This window comes from Anser brachyrhynchus (assembly GCF_964034855.1).
Source record: "Anser brachyrhynchus genome assembly, chromosome: 4".
NCBI lineage: Eukaryota > Metazoa > Chordata > Aves > Anseriformes > Anatidae > Anser > Anser brachyrhynchus.
This window is the reverse complement of record NC_137698.1, coordinates 69003832-69026521: the sequence shown is the minus strand read 5'-3', so window position 1 is coordinate 69026521 and position 22690 is coordinate 69003832.

Sequence of the window (22690 nt, the reverse complement as noted above, 5' to 3'; positions counted from 1 at the left end):
CCAAAGTCAAAAATTTGCTGCTAGTTTGTTCTGTGTTTGCTTTGGCCCCCTTACTTGCACTAGTGCAGACTGTAATGTACCTTCTTAAGACTGTTATTTTAGGTTAATCTGCAACTAGCACAGCTTGTCTCTATAGATGAACAGATGTGTTTCAACAGGATGGCACTCTGCAGAGTTGTCCTGAAATTTTGCATTTTGTGTAGCTCTTCTCACTGCTGGTTTTTCACTCTACCATCTGCATTGCTATCATGCAGAAGCAAAGTCAATGGGGCAATAAGGACTTGCTGATGTTACTGTTTCTTGTTGAAGCTGAAAAAGAGCTGTTACTTTGCTCTGAATTTTGCTTGATTTGTCCCTCTTAATCAAAGTGACAGTCCAGCTTTCTGTGACAGATTATGAGGCCAGCGGTTATATGGTGAGCTGTGGGTATGGACTGTACTCCCATACAAAGTGTCTTGCTCATGATCTTGGATTTGAGCCTTGCATCTTCTCTGCTCCTTCTGATACCAGTAACTTCCCTCCTGCAATGTGGAGCAAGAAACTTTAAGTACATCTCTGCACTGCATCTAAAAAAATCCTGATATTTAATCAACTGCCCTCCCCCCCCAAGCATCAACCAACCGACAAAAATCCAACTGCCTTCTACCTTTCTTTCTTTGTTTTTTTTTTTAAAAGAAGAGACAAATATAATCTTTTGAGGCATTGTTTTAATGTCCAACCCCATGAAAGTGAGACTATGGTTATGCTGGATTATGCTGGATGCTGTGTTTTTTGGAGACTGCACTTGACTCCTTGCCTCTGCAGTGGGGTGGAGAGGTTGTGGTCTTGCTAAACAGTATGAATCTGTCCTTCACAGACTGAAATGCTGCTTCCAAGCAGTGATACTTCCTTTTTCTTTGTCTGCCCCATTTAAGTGAGCTAGAAAGCCTTGCTGTTTTTTGCTGATCATTTACACACTATGAGAAAACACACTGATAAAAAGAATATCCTGTCTGAGCTTCACTTCTTTCTCTGCCAGTTAGCTCAAGCCAAAAGTCTTTGTCCCTCTTGGTTGCCCATGCTGGGACCATTTTGATACTATCGCCAATGTAAAAACAAAAATGAAGAGAGCACAAAATTCTGCTCCATTGTTTCAAATGCTCCAGGTTACTAAGATTACATGATGGTAAGCCAGTGCAAAATTTAATTAAGTGACTTGGAGACACTCACTGAAGCACTGTTGCCTTTTGCCTGTGTTCTGGCTTCACTCTCCTTTGTTCCTGTCTTCTCAGTAGAGCAGTATATCTCTTTATTTTCATTGCTGCCTGAAACCAACTAAAGAATAATCTTTCCCCAAAGACAATGAAGCATCACTTAGGAGAAAAAAAGAACAAAAAGGGAAAAAAAAAAAAAAAAGATAACCCAATACAACTTTTGCATTGTGTCAATTCCAGTGGGATTTGCTGATATGCACCATCTGAAAGTGTGCTAGATGGAATAATGCTCTGGTAACTTGGGGACAATAACGCCATTGGCTCAGATGAGGTGATGAGACAAGGTTTCATATGCAGGTTGCAACAAAGCCAGCATAGCAAAACCTCACTGTCCTAGCTATTCCACTTCTAAAATTTGTGAGATTTTTAAAAAATATTATTCTTAGAATATTTTTTTCTTTGGAAGTTCATTGAACAGTTCATAATAACACTATATTCTTGTGTAAAAATCTTTGACCAAAAGGCATAACAAGCAGAACAGGAAAAGTTCAGTAATGATGGGGGACTTCTACCCTCTTTTTTCCTTGTCATTGTTTATCACTGAATCCTACATCCTGGCCTTTCCATTGCTCTACCACTTTTGCTTGGACATCCTTATGATGCCCTAAGACCTGCAACCACCCAACAGCTACATATTTGGTGATATGCACAGTAGGATCTCTGACTAACATGTTACTAAACTGAGCATTAAAATGCTCACTCCTGATACCAGCACTCAGACTCTGTAGACCAGGTGGTGGGTAGTGAGGTGTGGGTCTCCATGCTCATCCGGTGAATACCATTTTCTGATACTTCAATGTATTTTAAGGGTTTTATGCCATTTCACATCATTTACCTGGAGTACTGTGTTCAGCTCTGGGTCTCCCAGCATGAGAAGGACACAGGAGTACTAGAATAAGTCCAGAGGAGGGCCATGAAGATGATCAAGGGGCTGGAGCACCTCCCCTATGACGATAGCCTGAGGGAGCTGGGGTTCAGCCTGGAGAAGAGAAGGCTCCAGGGAGACCTTAGAGTGGCCTTCCAGTACCTAAAGGGTGGCTACAGAAAAGCTGGGGAGGGACTCTTTGTCAGGGAGTGTAGTGACAGGTCAAGGAGTAATGGCTTTAAACTAAAAAAGGGTAGGTTTAGGTTAGATATAAGGAAGAAATTATTTACTGTGAGGGTGGTGAGGCACTGGAACAGGTTTCCCAGAAAAGCTGTAGATGTTCCGTCCTTGGAAGTGTTCAAAGCCAGGTTGGATGGGGCTTTGGGCAGCCTGGTCTAGTGGGAGGTGTCCCCACTCTTGACAGATGGGGTGGGATGGGGGAGCCAAATTAGAAGATCTTTAAGGTCCCTTCCAACCCAAACCTTTCTGTGATTTTATGATTCTAGGATTTATCACCCGAGTTACTATTATTATCTCAACAGTTTCCCTCATTTCTTGTTTTTTACTTTTCTTATGAAACATGCCTTAGCTCGTGTACTCTCTCAAAGCCCAGCTACGTTTTTACAATAGAGCTGAGGCAAGGCACAACCATGTAGTTGTGCTTCTCAGAAATGGGCCTTGGGTCTCAGCCACATGTGGCTTGGTTTGGGCTGCAGGTGAAAACATGCTTCTGTTGCTTTTGGTGTCACATCTTCTCATTTCTGAATTCAGATATTATAACTGGTGCTTACTGAGACATCTGCAACAGCCTGATCATCCCAGTACATTTTTACAGTAAAAAGTAATGTACCAAAGTCTTCACAAAAAATAGAATTGAACAGAATGTATAGAATGTACAGAATGAATATTTTGCTTTGACCGGAGTTACACACACTATTTGTAAAGTTGAACTATTTGTTTGAAACATACTTCTGGTAAGTATCACAGTATCACAGTATCACAGATTTCTAGGTTGGAAGAGACCTCAAGATCATCGAGTCCAACCTCCGACCTAACACTAAGTACTCCACTAAACCATATCGCTAAGCTCTACAACTAAACGTCTTTTAAAGACCTCCAGGGATGGTGACTCCACCACCTCCCTGGGCAGCCCGTTCCAATGCTTAATAACCCTTTCGGTAAAGAAGTACTTCCTAACATCCAACCTAAAACTCCCCTGTCGCAACTTTCGCCCATTCCCCCTCGTCCTGTCACCATGCACGTGGGAGAACAGACCAACCCCCACCTCTCTACAGCCTCCTTTAAGGTAACTGTAGAGAGCGATAAGGTCGCCCCTGAGCCTCCTCTTCTCCAGGCTGAACAAGCCCAGCTCCCTCAGCCGCTCCTCGTAGGACTTGTTCTCCAGACCCCTCACCAGCTTGGTTGCCCTTCTCTGGACTTGCTCGAGCACGTCCATGTCCTTCCTGTAGCGAGGGGCCCAAAACTGAACACAGTACTCAAGGTGCGGCCTCACCAGAGCTGAGTACAGGGGCACAATCACTTCCCTAGACCTGCTGGCCACACTGCTTCTTATAGAGGCCAGGATGCTGTTGGCCTTCTTGGCCACCTGAGCACACTTATACATACACAAGTATGTTGTATTATTCCATGTCTTGAAATACTGGTTCGGTTATGATTTAAGATACAGTTTAAACTATTCATATTCACAAGGATTTCTCCTGTAGATGGGAATCCTTACATAATCTGTATGCTGAGATGATTTGTGTAGTTGGGTTGAATGAATGCCTGGACACCCTATGGGTGGTATGAAAGTTATAAAGCCATTAACATTAATTTATTCTTAATCCAGATCCAAAACAAATTTGTTATTTTGCAAAGTTTTATATTAAATTTACTTTATAGGTGCTGGAATACATCACATTTGGAAGTGGCTCTTTAGTGCATTTTGTGGACAGCTACTCAGTACAGATTGTGGCAAATTGGCCCAGCACAGAACTACCTTTACCTGAAGCAGAGAGAATCTGGGAAGCACACTGAAGGACAAACCCCATTTGCATCAGCTATGAATTATAGCAACCTCTGGTTGCCTCATTTTGAGAGGTTTCTGGCTAGGTGAGTTGGAACTGAATAGCAATGTGACCCATTCATGGTATTATTAGCCATCCTGACTTACTCATGTAATTCAAAATCCCAGGTTTAGAATCTGGGAATATCTCTTATCATATTTTCATTCTGGCAAACTTCTAAAGAAATAAGTGAAAGTAAACACACATACATATTAAATTAACATGTTTTTGTTGCTAAGGTAACAAATTTCAGATTTTCTCTGCAGGAGTACTGCTCCAAATGTGGCACTTAATTCACAAGTATTAAAGAAGCTGTTTTTTGCAGCCATTTATTGACATGAACAGCACAGAGTTGAGTGAGTGGTTTAGCAGGAAATTCAAATTCAACACAAAGACACTGATGACTCTGTGACAGGTGGAATTTAGAGGGAATCATATTCATAAGTAGCACTCTCTACTAAGGAGGCAAAAGAATAGCAGTACAGACAGCTTCCCTTTGTTTGCGCCTCTCTTCTGTCCAACTTTTCTCACCTTTAACTACATCATTTAACATTTGTCAGGGCTTTATTAGAAGGATAAAAAAGTATTTAGCAGTGCTGAGCTTTAAGAAACAAACAGTATGCTTCATTAAGTGTGATGCCTTGGCCAGGAGGATGGACTAGTGGAAGATGTTTTGATAATCTCATAGCAACTGTGAGAAGAAGTGGCTGACATTTCAAGGTGTTGCTTCTTTTAAATGAAGAATTCATATGTGTCACTCTTTGTATTTACATACTGTAACTGGACAGAATTTTACAAAGACTAAATTTCACAGCCTTTGGGAAAAAGAAGGAGAAAGAATACAGAGATGTCTTTAATGAGCCAGATGGAAACAGAAAATGCTCATGTAAGTATCTCTGATTAGAAGATGAAGGATTGGTTAGGGACAGATAATATACTTTTTGGATGGAGAAAAAATCTAATGTACCTTTATCAGGTATATTTTCTCTTTTCATTTTTATAGCTTGGGTGCAGATTTAGTACTTTGTCTCCAAATTCAGGAATAAACTCTTTGTCAGACTGGTGAGTAAGGGTATGGGCTGGGGCGGGGGAGGATACCCCATGATATCAGTTTGACGATATGTCAAAACATCAGCTACTAGTTCCTCTGTTTTCTATGATAGTTTAAAGTCACCCTTAGGTTACATGTGCTTCTGCAGTTCCCCTGGTGATGAAAACTCCCAGGAGAAGATTACAGAAGCACAATGAAATTTTTCATTTTTATTCATAGATGAAGGACAAAAGATCCTGAAAAGTGGATAATAACATCTGTGTAAGGCAAGTCCCCTGAATGGCCTCCATGTTGTTGAACCCTCTGTGATGACTGTGATAGCAATACCATCTGTTTATTTATTGAACCTTGAGCTATAGAAAATACATGAATCATTGTATTTTACCTGAAACTTTTCTACCAAAAAATGATCCAAGCATTTTCAAGTAATGCCATTATTTTCATTATTGTTTAAATGGGAGAATGTTATTTTATTTCTATATCTTCTTAAGTTTTACAAATGTGACAATTACAGAACTTGACAGGCAGAAAGAGAGATTTTGGAGAGTAGCACTTGGAAAGGAGACCATTTTTAATGGTCTTCTTTTTGGCAGATCTGCAGTTGTCTGTTACTACTCAGCAGACATCACTGTTAGATAAATGCTATAATTCAGCCTGACATGATTCTGAAGCTCAAGATTCTATCTGTCTTGATTTATGGAGGTTTCATCCCTGACATTCTCATTTGCATAGTAGTTTCTGCTTCTTAAGTTGAAAAATACCCTCTGGAACTTGCATTGCACAAAAACTTAGCTTTAGGATACAGGAAAAAACATAGCAACACAAACTCTGCTTACCGCTTGTAAACGTACAATCTTGAAATGATTAGCAAGGAAGAGCCAAGGTAGGGCTTGATTCAGATGCATGACAACTGTGGGGAATATATGGAGTATGAATAGAGGGCAGGATCTGGTTTTGATCATATCTGTACTTCTATAAATCCAGAATAGCTCTACTTCATCGGAAGGCAGAAGACTAAAATCTGCCTGGCACTGTGTTATTTAATCTGGTATACCAACCAGGTAATTGGAGACTTTCCTGACAGAAGCAGTGGTCAGACTTGTGATTTGCATGCTAAGATGACTTTTCAAACCCCTTTCTCTGAAGAATATTTAAGTGAAGAACTATTTATCAAAATGAAGAATATTGCAAATAAAGCACTCATAAAGAAGAGCACTGTCAAAACACCTAAACAGTATGACATTTTTAGATGATATAAGGTGGATTAATTGACAATAAGTGTTTGGAAGAATTGGAAAAGTTACTAGAACTCTACATTTCCTGCTAGTAGCAATGTCACTGAGGATAGGCAGAAAACTTCTGAAGAAAATGGCATTCTGTCTTTTCCTTAAAGCTTTACCAAGTTTCTTCCATTAGAATTGTAAACCTCTAAACAAACTTGAGTTCTCAGAATGTACTTTCTTGTAACATGATTTCTTTATGCTGTGGCCTACCAAAATCAAGTCCTTTTACATACCAGTATATAAAAGAAACGTTGATATCCTTTGTGAGGGAGAAAGTTTTGAGGAAGACATATCCAGTTTCTGTTCTTTTACAGATTCTTTTAAAAATACCCATGCCATTTCCATTTTCTTTTAACATTTATTAATCAGGGTTCATCCCACTTAAATAAAGTCTCCTCTGTGGGAATTCACTACATATGAGAACCAAGGGTCCAAGGGTTATCCAACCCAATAAATCAGATAGGAGTGGTGAAGCTGTCAAAACTTCCCATAAATCACTTCTTGTGTGGAAATATTAATTCAAATTCTCCACTTCTGTATCTGTGATGATATGACTGGTGTTGTTCAATAAATGTATACTCTGCTTGGAAAACTACATAGAAATTACCAGAGATTTCAATATTACAGAAATAAACCTATTAAGCTTCTTCCCATTAAAATATGACTATTGTCATATACTGGGGAGGAAAACAGATACCTTGAACAGGATAACAAATCTTTCCTGTTATTCCTTCACTGGTAGTGTATCTTTCTCTTCTACTTATGCCTTCACTTTGGCCAGAAAAGAACAAGACACTGGAAAACATTCACAAGGCCTGGATCAGTAGTTCTGTGCGATGCTTTGTACTCACACTGTACTTCCCAGTAATATGAATTTGATTCAGAAGGTCTGGGAATCAGAGAGTTTGTCATCTGTTAGCAGTATGAGGTCAAGACAGCTCATCAAAGTCCATGCTCAGATCAGCCCAGACTGACATGTAGCTGCAGTGATGTTCTCCACTCTGGGGTTCGGGACTTCATACCAGCCTCCCAGTCCTTCCACCAAGAACCGACATGTAACACTTCTGAGGTACTGAGGGGACGTAGTCTTCTGATAGATATGGCAAGATCTTCCCTTGCTGAAGACTTCAGGAATGAAGGGAGAAAATCTGGTTTTATCTTGGTTTGGTGCCCAGAGGATTCAGCAAGTTCATCACTCCTGCCTTGATTTTGATTAATACACTATCTTATCAAATTTGTGTGATGAAAATTCTGCTTTTGTGGAGGAGGGCATGCCAGAAGGTGTCTAAACCCTGGTTGCCACTAAACAGGCTTATAAAAACAGTAGGGATTTATCTGTGCAGAAGATTTACCCAGAGGTTTGAACACCAGTTTAGCCAGTGGTTTTCTCAAATATGGAGTCCCTTTGTAAAGACAATGTTTGAGTTACATGAGAAATACTCAGCTGGGAAGATTGTGAGAAGCCTGTCAACTAATTAGCGGAACTACCCAAGACAAGAGAATCCTAATCTAAATCTTCAGTAGAAAGACTTATTTTCTTTCAGTTTTGTATGCCTGCGTCTTTATAATTCTTTTTGTCTCATCTTGTTCTGAATCTGGGATGTTGCTTCTTCCATAATCCACCTTGAGTTAAAGATGATTTATGATAACTTGCCTACAAAAGGTTTGGCATTCCCTCAAACCTTGAGACTGGGATAATACTAGTAAAGGCTTTGATCCCCATATCATTGCAAATGTCCACTTTACATGATTCTGTGTGAGTGGGGGATCTCTGAAAGTTCTCCACTGGTCGCTATTAATTAGGAAGCTCTTTGACAGACAGTAAAGCAGGGGACCTAGAGGACTTTGTGATATCAGGACATTTTCCTTGGCCTCCTTTGGAATCACTGCACTGAGGAGAAACTCACTGAAACGACTGCTGTTTCTGTTGCACAAATGGTAGCTCCTGTTCACTGCAGTCTTGAGCTGCTGGTGTCAGGAACCCCAGGCTGCAACTGGACTTTGTTGTATTCAGGTGACTCCTGCAGGTCCTTATCCCTAACTGGTGGTGAATTGTATCTGCTGGCCCTGACAAATCCATGTACGCAGGACAACCATCACTGTCACAGAATGCATGGTCTGCATGCATGCAAGTTTCAAAAGATGAAAATCCTACATATTACTGGTTTTGAGGAGAGGGAGGGATTTCCCAGACAAAAGTACTTAAGGAAATACGTCTGTAGATTTTATGTCAGTTATATTATCATATGAATTTCTGCCATTGTTTAACATGAAAAAGCAAATGGAGTCACAAAAGTATGGGGAAGAGGAGATTTAAAAACAGCACCGAGAAAGAAATTGTTTCCCTTTCTGTAGACTGTCTGCCTCACAAATCTCCTTCCCAAGCATCTACATAAAGTAAGTGGCACATGCTACCAATGGCTGCAGCTGTTGGTGTTTAGTATGCAGCTGCCTGATTTTATATTTTCTAGCAGTCTGATTTTTCAGAGAGGGTCTCTTGCTGCAGAAAGATATACGGGAAGCCATTAGCTGTTTTTTATTCTTTAAAGCACAAAACAGAGGACGATGAGTCGTCTGGGATTGTAATGTTAGTTTTTATTTATGTTTCAGTACCAGTGTGAAATCAGGTCTACTGGTTAGATATTGTGTGCTTAATCTCCGGTTTTAAAAAAATAAAATGGAAAGCAATTTTTCTTTTAGGCTTATATGCTAAAGCTACGGTAATACTTGTGACTTCTTGGAAGAGAGTCAGTAGTCAGCAGCTGGACTTCTTTGATACTTTGTTGTTTGCTTGTGTATTCACATCTCAAATGTATATACACCACAAGCTCTCGAGTGTGAGGACTGCCTTGACTTTGTGGGACTTATAGGCACTCTTCTACTTTGGCTCTTTTATAGTGCCCATCCTCATCAGGCTTCCTTTAGCTATAGGTCCTTAAACTGCAATAATACTTGGGGATAAGAAAGGTGGACAGCATGCTATTGCTGCTAAGTCCACCTTATAATGAGTGCTTGTCTGTGGTTGTAACCCAGGCAATGCCTTCCTTTTACTCAATCCCAGAAGTATCAAGAAAATGGTAAATTTAGGACTGTTTTACTAATGGTAGCATAATTCCAACCTGCCAGAGTGGTACTGGTGTGACTAAACATGCAGGTGGCTACCTTGCAGGCACCATAAACCTAGGCTTTCTGCCCTAAAGCACTTTTCAGTCTGGATGTTGTGTTGCTGGATTAACCTTTATGCAGTCATAGCAGGCTGTAACAGAAGCAGTCAACCTGAAAGTGGCTATAGAGAGATTTCTGTGCCTTGGGGTCCTTTGGGTTTTGACAGAAACAACTTCACACAACATCTAAGTAACTTTGTGATTTCTGAACAAAAATCTCATGGTCTCTCTGATGTCCAGTGTACATGGTGATTTCTGGCACTGAGCTTCAGGGAACTCACATAGCTCAGATGAAAGTCAGCTATAATCTTAGGAGGGGAGTGGAGGAGCCCTAAGATTTGAAAAAAGATTCGTTGTCAGTGACTGCCTGTTTCCTGCACATCTGGTTATATGACATCTCTCCCCTGAAGAATAACCTTTCTGAGAGATGAAAGGAGCAGAAACAATAGCAGTTGACTCCAAAGGGAGTGTCAGTAATGTTGACTATAGAATGGGTTGACAAAGAACAAATTTTCAAAACCAAAACACAATGCATTAACCTGATCTCAGAAGAGCAGTTACTCCTGGAGCAGAGAAGCTAGAAGTGGAAGAAATGAACTAGCAATAAATGACAGGCATTAGTCCTTTTGTATAAGAGTGAAGGTGCACCAAAAGAGATTTTTAATCTCTTGATCCTATATTTCCCTGCAGGAAACAACTACATCTTACAAAGAATGAGCAACACAGGATACCTACTTTGCTTTCATCTAGAGACAGTGTTCAGGAAGACACTCAAATACTGTAACAGAACATAGGTAATGCCAATCATCTTTCAAAATGCCAGAACTTGTTAATAATGTTATGAAATGACTGGTTTTGCAATGTAATTGCACTATACACAATTTGCTATGAAGACTTTAAATTACTTTAGTCAACTTAATTTTGTTGACAGTGAATCTTATATTTGAATCACTAAGGCTAAAATTTGGATGTTAGTTGCAATTTTGTGATTTGTATCTTTTTCTCAAAAATACAAAATTTTCAGGCAGAGAATGTGATTAGTTCCTGCCTATATGTTTCAGAGTGATCAGTACAATACTGTAAATTTCATAGGGAGATCCAATCCTCTGATAATAATTGAGGAAAACCTCCAGAACTTACTATACTAGATAGCAAAATTACAAATGATCGTGAAAAATGAACACTGTGAAAAAACTTAACTGGTGAAAAAGACTGCAGTGAGAAATGTTGCTTGTTTTTGTAGACTATTTTCACTGAGAAAAGATCATTCATATGTTGTAAGTCTTTGATGGTACCAGTAACCTCAAATGTGACTCTCCACAGCTAGATTAATAAAGACTGGATACAGTCGAGTTGCTTGGTGTTTAGACTTTGAGCACTGCAATAATTTCCTTTCTGAGATAGGCATTCCTACCTGAGCTAGGCATTACAGTGCACTGTGTGTGGTGAGTGAAATGGGATCCAAGTAAATCAGAGCTTTGGGAGGAAGATGCATTCATGCATCTTCATGCATTCAGCTATCTACAGATGCTCAGTAAAGAAATGCATGAAAACTGAGTCTTTATCATGTCCATCCCCATTGTATCCAGAGTTGCAATGACCAACATAATCTACAAAGTTATCTCTTCTGTTAAAGAACTGAGTCTCTGACATTCCTCTGACTGCGGTTGAAAATAAACAAGTTATATATCATATTTCCATGGTGGAAATAAACATTCCTTTACACTAAGTTCATCAATGCCTGGAGAAGAATACCCGCAAGAGGGAAGACCCAAATCTAAACCTTTCTCTTCCCAGTGTGAGTGCTCCTACTCTTCATCCTGAGCAGATTCATTCAGTTTCTCAAAGGGAAGATTATAGTGTGGAGGAACTATGATTTTTCAGTTTATCAGTTGTTTACCTTGACAGAAACTGAAAAGAGCTGTGGGGATAATTTTAGATGTCTGAAAGTTCGTATCTACAGTTTTATGTAAACCAAGAATTTTTTGTAGCTAACTAATGAAAGAGAAACACATAAATGTTGTGTAGTGCTTGGATTCTCTAAAGTTTTGCTGAATAGAATTAAGAAGTCAATAAATGTAAGTATGTCCTGTGGTGAAAGAGAATGTTGATGCTTAGATTTTTCTTCAATTTACTGTCTGTGCTCTGTAGTATGGTACAGTGGTACAGAGTAGTGTTTTATGCGCTACAATGTAGCAATTTTAATTTGCCAACACAGAAAAAAGTTCGGGCAGAGAGCCAGTACTTTATCTGATATTCTCTGCATAGTTCAAAGACTTCAGTTAGAGCAACATGTTGTGGAGATAACCGGTGTTCAATGTAATTATATATGCTCTCTTGAACTATCATAATTAAGGTGCAACAAATAAGAGTGAAAAAAGACTAGAGATTTTGTGAAGTGGGCAATTTGGCTTTGTGAAAGACTGCTTCAATGTTAAAAATAGAAAGCCCACATTAGAAATGCAGAGAAGACAGCTAAACAAGGTGCTCCCAATTAAATGAACAGGGAACACAATATAATATTGAAATTACAAATTAATGATAGCTTGAGAGGCAAAAGAATACCTGTTTGCACATGAAAAAAGGAACTAAAATCCATGATGTTAAAAAAAAATAAAAAATAAAATCCCCCAAACCATTATACTGTCTTATGCAACTGTCTACAGGTGTGTGGTTGTGTAATAAGGCAGGAGGCTTGACCTCTGTCTTTGTGTAGGCCCCCCAAGAGAGCCATGTGCTCTGCATTTACTGTGACAATTTCAGTGTTTCTGCAATCCTAAACTGCACAGCCAATGTGCTCTGCCTTGGTGATGAACGTTGACTACAGTTTTCAGCCTAATAGATCGTGTCAGATTATAGGGCAGCAAAGCATGGACAGAAGAAGAAGAGCAATGATGTACAATGCAGCTGCTGGGAGTATAGAAAATAGACGCCACTAGCAGCTTAATTACATTTTGCCAGTTTTCTTTACAAAACTTGTAACTTCTCTCTTTTTTAGATGATTGGTTAAAGGCTGGGGGCCCTGAGGGTGTTTTAATGAAGGATTAGAAGAAGAGAGGAGAGCAGTGGAGTGGAGGAAAGGAGCAAAACGGTTTACAAGTAGAAAGTTGATTGCTATGACATCCATTAATACTGCACCACAGAGATTGTGCTGGCCTGGGTGTTGCTGGTCTTATCAAGCCATGCGGCTCAAGTAGGCTCTGTAAGTACCAACAGTGAGGAAGGCTTAAAGATGGGACGTAGAGGAAAAGTTAGGTAAGGGGTGGTTCGTTGTGTACCTGGGAAGGAGAGGAATACAAATAGGGCAAATAGGATGTGGGACTCTACGTCTTTTCCATAGTAGGAATTAGTTCCTGCTTTCAAGAAGGATATTGAAGCTTGCTTATTCTCCCTGGTGAGGATGATTGTAGGTGAAAAGTGCCAAGATCTTCTTTTAAATGATCCAATTTTGGGGATGAAAATGGTTACCAAAACGTCTGAATTTTCTGTGGCATAAGAGGTCTATCTCCTCTAAAGAGTAAATGAAGACCTTACAAATCTAAATTCCTACACTTTTAATGAAATTTAGTAGCTGGAGAGAAACCTTTCTATCATCCTAGCAGAGGAGAGTGAACTCAACCTTTATTAGATAATTTGCATTTGCATGCTTGCATTTCATCTCTGAAAGGAGGCATAAAAAGTGGCTAAATCTTTTTACTTGAATGGGAGAAGAGCGCAAAACACTATAAAGGAAAGTTGGAAACTGATTTGTTTATTTAAAGAAACTAGCCATAATTCACAAGGACAGCATGCTTTCCCCAGAAAGTCTAGGGAAAAAAATAAAAGAAAAAAAAACCATGATATCCAGGACAGCTAATTTATTAGAGCCAACTTTTTCACAGATTTTCTGCGAAATAATGCTGGTACCTAGCCTGAACTGGATCACACTGTGCAGACTGCACTTTAAAGTAAATAAAAGCAAACAAAAAGGTTGAGGTGCCAAGAGAGGATTAAAGTAGCAGAACACGAAATTCTGAGGATGAAAAGAGCTGATCAAAACGTACGTGGAATTTGTTCAGTGTAGCCAGATGTACATGCATGATGTGGAAAGCCAAACTGGGAGAACCGCATGCTGTCAAATCAAAGCAGAAGGTGTTTAAACTCACTAAGCCTTTCAGAAGAAACAAAGATGCAAAGGCGTAACAGACTGGCAGCGTACCATTCCACAAAGAGTTGTCTACTTGCCTAGAGAAATGTGGGATTGCACTGCATGGAGCATGCATCTGGGCAGCATGATGCACTGACAGTCATCAACAAAGACATTAGGGAATTGCTGGATCATGACTCTGTGGAAGGTACCTTAGAATCTGTCACATGTATGCAATGCCAACCAGGCAGCACTGCATAGCAGTACTATTTAGGAGTGTTATCACAAGGTCATGAAGCCTACTTGTGCAGTGTTGCAGGGCATGGAGTTATGCTTTGGTGTGCTGAACTCAAACTGAGGTGTTGGAAGAACCCAAAGCAATGGGGCAAATTTTCTGGTTTATACATTTTTTCACTTACTAAATATCTCTGTGGCTTCTGATAAATGTGAGAAAGTCTGCCAAACTCTGAAGAACTCCATTTACTTTTGTATGGGCATCAGGGCAAATGGGACAGCCTGTAAATGCTAAGGGAAGAGGAGCACTGCAACTCATCATGGCAACAATAGAAGGCCCTAAATGAAAGAATTCCACCTCAATGCTAAAGGCAACTGGCCTCTACCTCCTGCCTTCTGATTATCTCTGTCACAACCTCTGAGATGCTGACAATGAACTAAAAATGAGCTAGATCTGTTAACTACAGTCCTCTTGTATGCACAGAGCAACAAATGGTGCTTTGCCTTTGGAGCAGTTGACTCTAATCCAGCTGACATGGTTGAGTTTTCCGGCACCAGGCTCAGTGCATCTCTATCACAACGCTCCCTCTATAGTTTGTTGTCATTCTCAGTTACAAGCCAACAATACATATCTCACACATGACTACTTGTCACATCAGAAGAATTTATCTCTCCAAATTTAGCTCCACCATCATTCATAGCCTCTGTAAGGACAGCCTGCCTCCCACCTAGACTGCCTCAAGCTGACAGGTGTCTCCTCAGTTGTCTCATCCTTCAGATAAATTTGGTAAATTAGACAGCAGGCTTTTGGGTGGCAAGTTTATGAGGTCTGCAGGCAGAATTGGCTGGTTGGGAAGGGATCTGGTTGATAGTTGAACAGCATACATTACAACTTCAGGGCTTGACTTGTCAGTATCTGTTTAGAACCATTTAATCACACCTCCTGGAAAGTGGGAGTAATCCTTTCTCCTTTGCTACTTAGGAACTGCCAATGCTACTCTTCATCTTGCAAGAAATGCCTCCAATAATACCACAGAGGGGAGAAATGACCAGTGGAATTTGCTGCTACAGACCTGCCTGTTCACTGTACTCATAGTTGAACTGTATGGTTGTGCCAAAGGTAAACTGGGATGCATTCACGCAGCTGGTATCCCATTATTTAAAAGGTGGGCAAAGAACTAGCCAAGCAAGATACTATTTTTGATTATTTTATAATCCCATTCCTTTTCTAGTTGAAAGATAGGATTAATGATGGCTATTTCACAGTCTTGCAATGTATTCAGAGCCTGACCGTCTTTATTGTATCCTGATTATCACAGAACTATTTATATATATACATTATTCACAGCATGTCTATAATGGACTTAAGCAATGTTTTTACTTGAACATGGCTACAGTGTTTCTGTCCCAGTTTTCTCACTTCTAAACAATCACATATTTCTTCAAAGGACTTTTTTCCCTACATTTTTGTTTCCCATTACTGTCCACTGGGCTCCTCATTTGTTTCAGGTTGAACAGCGTGGAAGGATTACTACCTCTGCCCCACAAGTTATAGTCCTTCTTATACATTTCACTACCATGTCTAATGTTGCTGGCTTATATCTATCACGATCCTATAAACTCTCTACGTACTTGGCATGATGTGGCTTGACATGACTGGTTCTCAAACCAGGAGATTCATATAATATACAGAGATTCAAGACAGGAAAATTTTCAAAATGTCTGCTAGGTTATTTGAGTAAAAGTCCAATTAGTGATCAATGCTTTAAGCAGAGACACAGAGCAGAACACAGAAGAAATTGCCTTATCCTATTTACATTAGAGGAAAAAAGGTAATGACAATGTTTTCTTTCATTTCATAAAACAGAGGTAGAGGAAAAAATACAGTGAAAAATCTCTGAAGAAGCTTGGGTATATTTATAATGTCTTCCTTTTTGTATCAGTTCACTCTAGCATTAATATACTGCATTTCTTTAGATTAAAGAAACAGACGGGAAAAGGGGTTTTGTAAATATGGGTCCTTTGAAGCACCTTTTGAAGTGAAAGGAAAATGAGATAATTTTCATGTATATACTGAGTCCCTATATAAAGATCCTAGCTGTGTAAAAGGATACCTATGTGTTGGGAGCTGTTCTAGGAATCAGATTTTGCGCTCTAACGGCTGAATAAATATCCCAGAGGTGGCTCTCCAAAGCACTGCTCTGGCTCTGAGTTCCAGTTTTTAATATGGATATTAAGAAATATGCAGGAGATGGACAGTTAGAGAACAGTTCAAAGAATGCAGAGATCAACCTTGTTTCACCCAGATCTCACCCATGTAAAGGGCAATAATGATCCATGAACCAAAGATACAGAGAGCAGTACCTCAAGCCACAACAGAGACATGTATTTCATAGAAATGCATTGGAAAAGCTAATGAGTATAAGCTGGGAAAGATTTAGAACAGCTTGGTGATAATACTGTCCCATTGTTGATTATATTAGTACTGTGGCTTCTCAGAACAAAAATGTGGATTGGTGTGGGGTAATGTAAAGAAAAGACTGGCATAAGCTTTGTGAAGCAGCACATGAATGTTTACAGAGCCAGTTCCTGCCGTAGTCCTCCTTCAAAGGGTGTAAATCTGGAATAGTTATCTACAGGACAGAAAGGAAGGAGGGGAAGAAACATGGGACATATATCCTCCAGTAGCCTTCACTCAGCATCAGGTCAATGCAGACCTTTTCTAGGAGATGTGCTGAGTGTGATGAATGAGCCTGTGTGTTCAGTGTCACTAATTAAAATTTACTTCCCGTTGTGCTTTAGTACCTCTCTGTACTCTTCTCCTATTCCCCAATGCTATTATATAAAAGATCTTTTAGGTATGAAGCGATGTTGAAATAGGCAGGGTAAGAAAATGAGTGGCACAGAACACAATTTGGCTAGGAAAAAAGGCCTCAGCAATGATGAAGGGGCATACTGCAGCATGACCTCTCTTAGGAATCGTGTCCTTCTGTACGTCTTCTTCAGTCTCAGAATAAAAAGGGAAACACTTAGTATTGGTATTCAGTGAAACACAGACACTAGCTGAAGAAATTGTTCAGCAGAGGGCCTGAGCTCAGAGCATTAACTCTCCAAATGCTGATGTTTCACTAAGTGCCTGCAGACATGTCTAGCTTTTAAGCTCCGTGAATATTTAGTATGGCCAATCCACACTATGAAATAAGCATTTAGTAAATAGCAGTAACAGTTTATGTTCATTTTTGCCTATGATCTCCAAAACTATATCACTAGACTGTTAAAATATCTGTAATGGTGAATTTAAGGGAGATACAGAATAGAATGTTTTCTATTCTGACACAGTGGTTATATCATTAGAAAGTTTCTAACATACATCAGTTTTCACATCAGTGAGGTCCTTTTAACTGTGGAGATAATTTCCTGCTGTGTTACTTTTATACACTCTCTATTACAATGAAGGTGAAGTTTCTATAATGAGAAAAACATAGGGAGCTCTTAATTATGCTGGTCTAGCCAGACTGCAGGTGTTTTTCATTGGTTTCTAGAGTCCAACTAACATTTCAAAAATGTGTGCATATTTTCTGATGATTTCTCTTTTAGCAGGCATTGTTAAAGCCAACCTTTCTTTTCAGGGCAGACAGCACAGATGTTTTCATGGCATTTCAGTCACATCTCATCTCTTTTGACTTTCCCAATGATTGCTCCACATTGGCCACTGCTTATTTGAATACGGGTCATCATCTGACAATATTTCCTCTTCCTGCAGAATTTCCTCTTGACATCAAGGGGGCCAATTCAATTCTTGTGTCAAAGACTGCTTGCACTCTGACATTACTGGCAAACTGAAAGTCATCCATCCACAATTCTTACTGTTGTCTCCCTGCTCTTCATTGTACCTTATGTGTTGAACACCCTTCTCATAGTTTTATTCTCTTCCACTCACATCTTGAATTCTGTCATACTGTCAGCAAAAGATATGGTTGATTTCGCATGTGTAAATCATTTTTCTATATTAACCTTCATTTTATAACCATGTCATCACACTATCTAACATTTTCATTTGCCATCGTCACTCTGCTCTAGTTGTACGTCAACAGAACACATTATGTGCCTACTGAAAATGCATGGTATAGTAAAATATTTGAACTTTTCCATGCATAGAGTAAATATAATTGTGGGATGAATATGAACTTCTGAAATTATATTGAGTGAACATAGCATTTTCCTGATAACTTTTTAAAACATAAATTTTATGCTGAGATTTAGCAGGAATTTGTTAAAGATTCAGTTTAAGCATCATTCCACAGGTATAATGCCACAGACACACACGCCCTATAGCATAAGCTATAAGACAGTATTTTTGGATTAAATATTATAGATAAAATTGAAATAAAAGAAAAAATACCATGGTTCCCTCCGGAAAACATACTATTGAGTTGTTTGACAGCTATTGCCCAGCTCTCATCTAAAAAGTTCAGAGGCTTAAATTGTCTTTTTTTTTTTTTTTTCTTGGGCCTTAACTCTTTCTCATGTCTCTTTGTACTATGCATATGAAAATGTAACAACAGAATTATCAAATCAAATGCATGCATTTCTACCTGTGATAAAAACAAATTCTGGAAAGCAAAGCTGGAAAGTGAAATAGTTGGAATATCTGTAATATCTCAGTCCACAGCTATTTTCTCATGATTGTGCAATTAAGAAAATCAAAGACAGAACTTGAAATGTTTCAAGACAGAGACTGAGAAGAGATACTTGCAAGTTTGCTGTTGGTTGACCTTCATCCAGAAAGTACAGTGGGAAATTTTTCATACTATCAAAAGAGTGAATAATTACTGTTTCATCCCTCGGTCTATTATTTCTAAACTAATAAAGGAACTAGCATCAAACGATGGCTTCCAGATGCTGCATAAATTTAAATTAATGGAAACTCTATTAAGAATTGTGGCCCTGCCACAAATCTTCCTCATCAGAAACTCTCTGCCATGGGACCCAGTTATGACTTCTCAGCTGAAGTAATTGCCATGTAATAATTTCTAATACCTACCTAGGATAGAAGGAATAATGTCCATTCCCCCTGTCAACAACGGTCAGGGGAAAAAAAATATATTGATTGATTTTTCTTAGGAGTTTCTTAGGAGTATTTACAGTGAAGTTTGGGAAAACTTTTCTAATGATAATGCTTGTGAAGGAGAGGAATAGGTTGTGTTGGGAGGGAAAAAGTAGTCTAGTGGAAGCTAGAAAAACACCTTTCAGTAAAGACATAGGTCTACTTAATTCTACCTTAGCTTGAGGGTTAAGTATAAATGATCAAGGTGCAATAAGTAAATGACCTCTAAGGATTTTTTTCCAGCCCTGTTTCTTGGATTTTACAAGAAAGGCCCTCCCCTCAACCCCAATTGCATCTACAAATGGACAAAAGCTCTCTGACTTTTGCCCATGTAGAAGTTCATGTAGAGCACAATAGAATTTCAGACTGTCATGACTCACTGAATTATGAATAGATTAAAAAAATCCAGCCACTTACTGTATGATTCTTAAGCAGCCACAAATCATTCTATTCAAAATGTAACTTCAAAGATAAATACGCTTTCATCACTAATCTGCTTTTTGCCTCCATGAAGCATTGTTTAAATGACTCATGACCATCCTATAGCAATATGGTTGTCCAATACAAATTCCAAAATATAATGTGTTGCAAATTACTCATCCTCAGGAATATATAATAGAAAGTGAGCTTCCAGAGTCTTTTCTTTTGGTAATAAAGGTATGATGGATTCATTTTTTACTAGAGCAACCCAGATATTTGCATGTTGTTACCAGCCTGGCAGGACCTGCCTTGCCTGACTTTTGGTAGCGTTATCAACAACAGATGTAGTTTGTTAGCAAATTCAGCTGCAGTCCATTGGGGAATTTATGCTAACTCAGTGATGACAGTCAAAAAAAGTAAATAAAAAGAGAGAATGAGGGGAAGGAGGGAGATAAATAATATTTAAGAAAAGATTGCTGGTTTGTTTACTTGTCCAAAACCCTACTTTCTTATCCTGTTTGGATTTTACACTTAGATTACATAAATATTTGAATTATATGTATGTAGTTCACTCAAAAGCTGAAATAGGGTTTTAAATCATCAAAAGCAGATTTTTATTTATGAGACTGCTAGTTTTGCTGGATTATTATTCACTCTAGAAATAGAATTTATGCTTTTATGATATTAAGACTTAATATTAAAGGGAATGTTACTGTAATCCACTTTTTTTTCCCATCTGTATGCTAATTACATGCAGTGCTTGTTCAGGTCTTATTTACACCAGATTTGTGTCTGTATAAAATTGACTCCACTTATTTGGTCTCAGATTTGCACAGATATGAGTCAGAAGAAATTGAGAGAATCTATGAGATATAAAACTCAGATTGAATACGACAAAAGAAGAGACACTTTCTGAACATGCTGTCATTGGTACTATCAATGTTGAATAAGCTTCTACCTTCATACCTCTGTAGCAAATTTATCTGGCAAACCAGAAATAGATATATAAAAATACACTTATTTGTATATGTATAATTATACGAATATAAAAAATTTCAGCTCATTTCAGTGGTGTTCTTGCATTTTCTCCCTACCAGCAAATGGAGTTTACAGAGTATTTGTCACATGCACATAAAGATTTTTATTTATTTATTTTGCATTTTGCCTATGGTTTACTAAGACTCCTTGACTTTGATTGAAAAGTCACTTGATGAATGTAATTATCTTGTCCACCTCTTTATGTCCCTTTTGCAACATAACAGATCATTTGGCAGCACTTCATTAGCCAGACAGCCACGTGTCTTAAGTAGGCAAAAGAATAAATTTTAGAATGTAAATATTAAAAGAAAAAAAAAAAGAGTTCAAATGACATAGCAGATACAGGATATATGTATGACTTATAATCTACAAAAGGAACCTTCTTTGAAATGTCCACTGATAAACCGGACATGTCTGAATTAGAGGTGGAGTTGGACAGATTATCTGCTGCAAATAACATACATTGCATGTATAGTCCGTCTATGTGCCTGCAAAGTCATTTTATGAATTGACCTTGAATGGTGAAATAATTGAAAAGAATTTACTGTGAAGACTGTAGGAACAATTTTCAGTCTGTGCTGTTTGCTGAAGCTGCTTGCTTTCAGTGCAGATTTTTTCTGCTATATCTGAATTCACCGAGTCCTATCCTATCTTCTACTGCCTGATTGGATAAAATGATTTTCAGCTGGAGGAAAAAAAGAGAGAAACAGAATGTGAGTAGTAAGAAAGCAAAAGGATTTATATTGTAGTAAACCAACTGTCTGTTACTAAAATCTGTCTCCTTTTATTATTAGATGTTAATGGTCTGTTCTACAGGTATATATAAAGGAAAAGGAAGTTCAGAGGACATTGCTCTTGCAATGGAGTTATTGCATGAAACTTTGTAAAGCTCTTTTCGGCCTTTTGTCATCAATAAAGAGGCCCAGGTGTCCCCTTGCACATTTGTGACTTCCCTCTACTCGTTTTGTTAGAGTTTTGTTGTTTTGTTGTAGTGTTGTTAGAGTTTTTGTTGTTTTGTTACTCGTTTTGTTGTAGCAAAAGAAAATTTAAGTCAAAGCTAAAAGTCTCAGCGTGATTGTTTTCAATAACCAAAATCCTGTTTTAGAATTTTCTCTATACAAGATGCAAGGAAATGTCTTAATACTTCTCTGATTGCACCTCTGAAATGTTACACAGATTTGTGATCAATGGTAGAGAGGCCAATGATCTAGACTTAGTCTTTTATTTTGACCTGAATATATTTTGTATGGATTAACTGCTGCGAGTTTGAATTTCTCTCATACATGTCTCAATCTCCAGTATCTTCTTTGAATCATACAAATGTTGGCTGGATAAGATCTCTGGAGTTGTCTGGTTCAGCCACCCACTCCAAGTGAGACTAGCTAACACTAGATCAAGTGTGGTCTACCTAGCATTAGGTCAAAAACCAGCCATGGTTTAAAACGTCTAGCTGAGTCTTGGAAACCTCCATAGCTGGAGTCTCCACTGCGCTGCCTGTGAGTAGCCTGTCCCAGTGCTGTACCACTCTCCTGGTGAGTCTCCTCCTTCACTGTTTGAGTTCTTCTACTTGTCAGAATTAACATTAATTGATTTAAACGATGTTACACAAACTGATTTTTCTTTCTCCCTGCCTTTGATTTCATATGGCTAGTACCTTTCAACGTTCCCCTCAGCAATGTTGTCATCACAGCATTGAGACGGAGAGCATGCATTGGGTAGAACATCTTGATTATTTCATGTGCAAGCAGTAGAAGTATGTACTTGATACTTAAATGTCAGTTTTGTTGTTTTGGTAAGACTGAGTAAATTGCTACAAGAAGACACATGACTTCTAATCTTTGCCGTGTAAAAGTGTAGTTTATCATCATAACAGACTGGCTGCATTGTGCTGAGCACTGATGAGGTCCATGTAGTAGTGTAAAAAGATTATTTATCTCTAATGATAGTTCTACCTTTGATGCTGTTCATCATCTTATCAAGGAAATATTGTGTTGATTTTATTTGTTGTTGAGCACTTATTCCTGGCAAATCACCATATGTTGTTATGAGCAATTTCTTTAGTTGTTCAGGGGCTCTGAAATAT